This window comes from Conger conger, chromosome 4 (genome assembly GCF_963514075.1).
Source record: "Conger conger chromosome 4, fConCon1.1, whole genome shotgun sequence".
NCBI lineage: Eukaryota > Metazoa > Chordata > Actinopteri > Anguilliformes > Congridae > Conger > Conger conger.
Window position 1 is genome coordinate 500495 of NC_083763.1, and position 5904 is coordinate 506398.

General features: G+C 42.2%; 1 protein-coding gene across 1 annotated transcript in view; it reads left to right on the forward strand.

Moving 5' to 3' along the window:
* Window positions 1–990: 990 nt before the first annotated feature.
* Window positions 991–5904, forward strand: part of LOC133127413 (butyrophilin subfamily 1 member A1-like) — a 19628-nt gene continuing 14714 nt past the window's right edge. Inside the window, exons 1-4 of the transcript XR_009708623.1 lie at window positions 991–1129; window positions 1740–2093; window positions 2257–2538; window positions 3464–3569. The gene's annotated coding sequence lies outside the window, so the exon portion shown is untranslated. The remainder of the gene's footprint in view (window positions 1130–1739; window positions 2094–2256; window positions 2539–3463; window positions 3570–5904) is intronic.

A 5904-nucleotide genomic window follows, 5' to 3' on the forward strand; every position in this document is an offset into this window, starting at 1 on the left:
GCAGGACAGCGTTGGCTATCTCAGAGAAGTGATGCAGTTTTAACACCGAAGGGTGGTCACAAAAAATATTGATTTTATTCCATTTTTAACTATACTGCCAAATTACTCAAATGTAATTTAAAATGTTTATTTATAACCTTTCATTAAATTATTTTTTGAAAGAATCTTATCTGTACAGAATGTTATACTGGTGCCTAAGACTTTTGCACAGTACTGTATTTCTGTGAGAAGGTCTGAGTTGAGTCAATAGGCACTGATTTGGTGAAAGGATGGACACCCGGGAACTAAAACTCACCATTTAGTAAAAACAAATGAAATGAACGAATATGTGAACCTCCTTAGTGCTTCATTTCATCTGAACCAAACACTGTTTCCACTCCAACCATAATCAACATTATGACACACAATAAAGTGCCAATCAGAATCAGAAAGTGCAAGAGTGATCTCATCAATAAAACTTTAACCCTTGTAGAATAATCCAGATCAACTGACCAAGAAGCAGCAATACCACTGTTTTGTTAACTAGAACACTAAGAGTAGAACACTAAGCGTAGAACACTAAGCGTAGAACACTAAGCATAGAACACTAAGAGTAGAACACTAAGCGTAGAACACTAAGCGTAGAACACTAAGTGTAGAACACTAAGAGTAGAACACTAAGCATAGAACACTAAGCGTAGAACACTAAGCGTAGAACACTAAGAACAGTAACATAATGAAATACAGGTGTGATCATTACAAACAGCATACACACAGCATACATGGATAATTATTACAGTGAGGTAGGGAGGGAAAGGTGCAGCCTGGACAGGTGAGTCTTCAGTCTGCACTTGAAGGTCAAAGACTCTGCTGTTCTGACCTTCACAGGAAGCCCATTCCACCACTGTGGGGCTGTTTGGTTGTATTAGCTCATATCACCAAACCAAACCAAAATCACAGGTCATAATATTAACCAAGTGCAAAGAAAAGCCTTTTTCCCCTCAACCTGATCACTATGTGGCTCTGTAATTTACACAGTCATTTACACAGTGATTTACACATGGGTATGTGTCTCTTCCAGAGATGAAGGCTGATTGGTCAATGTGCCCGTATTTGATTCTCCTGATCCTCCACCAGACCTCCAGATCAGGTACAGAATATGCTCACTGCAATATAACACAGTTTACATCATACATCAGTAACATTGCATGGAATTAACTGCATTACAACTGGACCAGCTACCAAATGTGAACTACAGTGACTACAAACTGAAATAAGGATTAGCTGTTCCAGTTGTTATGCAGTTCTGTGTTTAAATTCCAGCTATAAGCACAGATGACCCTTTAATTTCTGCTTGCTTTGTTTACACACATATTTAGATTAACATATAGTGCAGGACTGCAGTGTTGGTCTGTAGCTGGTGCAGGACTGCAGTGTTGGTCTGTAGCTGGTGCAGGGCTGCAGTGTCAGTCTGTAGCTGGAGCAGGACTGCAGTGTTGGTCTGTAGCTGGTGCAGGACTGTAGTGTTGGTCTGTAGCTGGTGCAGGACTGTAGTGTTGGTCAGTAGCTGGTGCAGGGCTGCAGTGTTGGTCTGTAGCTGGAGCAGGACTGTAGTGTTGGTCAGTAGCTGGAGCAGGACTGCAGTGCTGGTCTGTAGCTGGTGCAGGACTGCAGTGTTGGTCTGTAGCTGGAGCAGGACTACAGTGTTGGTCTGTAGCTGGTCCAGCAGTAGTCTTAGTGTGTGCTCTTTCTCTCTGCAGAGATGTTCCAGCTTCTGGGTCCAGCTGGTCCTGTCATTGCTGTAGTTGGTGAAGATGTTGTTCTGCCCACTCACCTCAAACCCAACATAAGTGCAGAGGATATGCGCATAGAGTGGTTCAGACCGCAGCACAGAGACCCACTGGTGCATCTCTACCTTCTGGGAGAGAGCAGGAATGAGCCCCAGAACCCATCATACAGCGGAAGGACGGCACTCTTCCCTGAGGAACTGAGGAAGGGCAATACGTCTCTGAGGCTGAGCAGGGTCCAGGTCTCTGATGAGGGACTGTATTCATGTTACATTCAGTCCAAGTCTGACAATAATTACCGCATCATGGTTTCACTGGAAGTAAGAGGTCGGTGTCATTTTTGCCAAATATTATTATTTGGGGTTAAGAGAATATATTGAAGGACATTTTTGTGAATGGAAATGGATGAATGGATGATGCTTTATCTGGATAATAGTAATGCAGAGATTATTAGATGATATAAGCTGTTACTAACATCCCATTTCTGCAGCTGTAGGAACTGAGCCAGTGATCTTCAGGGAAGCAGATGAAGAAGTGGAGGTTGGCCTGCTGTGTGAATCTAAAGGCTGGTATCCTCAGCCTGACCTCATCTGGCAGGACAGTGAGGGTCACAATCTCACCACTGAGAAACCTGAGATACTCTGGGACAGCCTGGACCTCATTGCCATAAGAACACGTGTCGTCATAAAGAGAGAAGGCAGCAGCACATTCACCTGTCGAGTTCTGCAGCAGAAGCTCCATGAGGAAAAGGTGACAGTGTTTAACCTCCATGGTGAGTAAGACTTTACAGAATCAAACAGAGCACACACTCCACACAGATGATCTACAAAAAATGTTTTTTCTTTCTTGCATGGATTTTGGAAACTGGTTTTGGCAAATTTTAAAATTTGGCAAATATGCTCCATATTCATGGATTTTACAAAAGTTGACCATACAGTCTGCAGTCTTGGTGGGGATAAAACAGCTAATTCTGTTTATTCTCACCAAAACTACTTCATTCAGGGCCTTAAAAGAATTGTACAAATGTTTTATGTCTTTGTTTGTTTTTTTGTGATTTGCAGCTGTGAAGACTCGTGAGTTGTGAGTGAAGCTGTTCAGAAACCTGATGTGATAGGCTAATGCCAGATTTGGATTCAGCACCCGAAAGTTAGCTAGAATCCGTTGAAAAACCCCATGCAAGAGAAATCGTGTTGACCTTCACATAACATAACATAACATAACATAACATAACATAACATAACAAGGTAATGGCGAGAACAGGCCATTCAGCCCAGCAATGCTTACCTTTTTCCTACCCCTAAGTGTACCTACTGCCTAAATTGCATAAAATCTTTCATTCTATTTGTGTGGCATTAGTTCCATCTACTGGTTTTCCCAGAGTCATCTTAATTTCTTTGAATTAACCACAATCTGTATTCTTAATTTAAGCACTCATCGACTGAATTTCTCACTGACTCTCACACACATTTGTTCATACATTATCATTTGTCCATTGTGTTAATTTATTTAGAATCCCGATAATTTCATTCCCTGCACTGTATACCTGGGATAATTTCATTCCCTGCACTGTATACCTGGGATAATTTCATTCCCTGCACTGTATACCTGGGATGTGCTTGGACTCCCTATTTCTGAGGTGTGTGACTGGAGAGTGAAAGAATGAACAAACTATTTAAAAATACCCATATATGTTTCAGATGCGTGTCAAAGCCGTCCATGGAGAGTTGCCTTTGCTGTCACTATGACTGCACTTATTCTCTTGGTAATCGTCCAGTGTGTGTTCATCCATCGGTGGAAGAAAAGGTAAATGAAAAGTTGATCTTTAACATAAATAATATGAAGGTATGAATTGAAATAAAGCTGTTAATGTCATTCTGAGAAGTCGGTTGGAAAAGGAATATGAGGAGATTAAATTTGGCTATTGTGGGACACTGAAGGTTATGAAAGTATCTTAGTAACTAATTAAAGCTCCTTAAATTATTCTGAATGTCTATAATAGTATCAGGTGCCGGGACTGCAGAACCAATCACAGCACAGAAGCAGGTGGAATAGATGTCTTTATTCAATGACAGGCAGATCAGGCAGGGCGAATGCAGGCAAACAGGGGCAACAGAGATAATCAAGAAGTGCGAGTGCGAGTGTGTGTGTGTGTGTGTGTGTGTAATGTGTGTGTAATGTATGTGTGTGTGTGTGTGTGTGATTGTGTATATATGTGGAGGAGTTGACAAGGGAGGTGACAAATGGGAGAATGTCTGGTGTGATAGTCTGGAGAAGAGAAGAGGGGATAGGGTCAAGGGCACAGGTTGTAGTGCGGTGGGAGAGCAGGAGTTGAGAAACATCAGAGTCTGTAAGGGGGGAGAAAGTGGAAAAGGAAGGGATGGGCCTAGAGGGGGGGGAAGGGCACAGTAAGGGGGGCGGTGGTTGTAAAGGATTCTTCAGCATTCTTCAAGCAAATCTTTCCATTTTCATTGAATTGTTCTTCCAAAACCCCCTACAGGGTAACTGGACTTACATAGTACTGCATGTGGTGAAACTTATGTAACTGCTGTTCATGTACACTGGATGTTTTTTTCTTTTTGCACCATTCTCTGCAAACTCTGGAGACTTGTGTGCGTGAAAATCCCAGATCAACAGTTTCTGAGATACTCAAACTACCTTGTCTGCCACCAACCATTAGAATTAGGGTTTGGGCTGCCATTAGTGTTAGGGTGGTAAGTAAGGTTAGGTAAAAAAAAAAATCTTTCTTCAGTAAAAGCAAACTGTACAAATGAATATGTGAACCACCGTCAGGAGCTGCATGAGAAAACATCTTGTGGCAGAGTAAATATTTGCATTAAATATTTGCATAAACAAGCTGGTGTACACGTCTCCGTAACGTACTCAGTGAGTGTATTTTCCTCTTCATAATGTGTGCCTAATGTGTACCTTTAAGAATCGACAAAGATTTTCTTCGACAGATAAGGAGGCTGCATATTTGTTTAGTTTTACTATGTTACCTATATGTGATGGAGTTCTGAAGTGATCAGGTTGAAAAATAATACAATTGCCATTTTAATGCATGTGTTCAGTGATCTCTGTTCAGTAATCTGGCGGCCATTTTGAGTAACTAGCACTGGGTGTAGATTCCTGTTTAACAGTAGTGATGTCTCCTGATGAGGACTGTCACGATCGGGGGAGTTTTTAGGCAAACAGCGGTCGCTTGGAGAAGTGGTACTCAAACTCGGAAATGTAGTTGCTAAAATGCTTAAAAGATTCAAAACTTTGGGCTTCAAATCAGACCCATAAACACTGTTCTGCAGTCCCTGCCCCCATTGAAGGGTATACACTATTATATCCAGTTATGGTGTTGCAGGCCTGAAAACGGCGCGGCGTGAGGTCAGGCACATTGGCTGATCAGGATTGATTGAGTTCACAGGCTCACTCATCACAACTTACTACTAAGCACATAGATCCCACTCACCACCATATCTAGTTATTCAACATACAAGTAGACTATGAAGAAAACAAGACCTCTTTTAATGAAAAGGCAATATATTTCAGTTTTCTGTGCTTTGATACACTTCAAATTTTGGAACATGTTCCAATGTTTTCACCAAGACATTTGGCATAAGGTAACTGAAAATCCCAAAATATATGTCCCTTAAACAGAACTTAAACTTAAACATACAGTAATTGAAAATTGTATTGGCCCATGGCATATTCCATCCATCCATCCATTATCTTAACCCGCTTATCCTGAACAGGGTCGCAGGGGGGCTGGAGCCTATCCCAGCATACATTGGGCGAAAGGCAGGAATACACCCTGGACAGGTCGCCAGTCCATCGCAGGGCACACACACCATTCACTCACACACTCATACCCAGGGGCAATTTAGACTCTCCAATCAGCCTAACCTGCATGTCTTTGGACTGTGGGAGGAAACCCACGCAGACACTGGGAGAACATGCAAACTCCGCACAGAGAGGCCCCGGCCGACGGGGATTCAAACCCAGGACCTCCTTGCTGTGAGGCGGCGGTGCTACCCACTGCACCATCCGTGCCGCCCCTATGGCATATTATGTCTTAAATACATTGGATATTATAAATAACAAAGAATCCCAAATAGCATGCTTTGTCCCTTTTGACATTTAACATTAT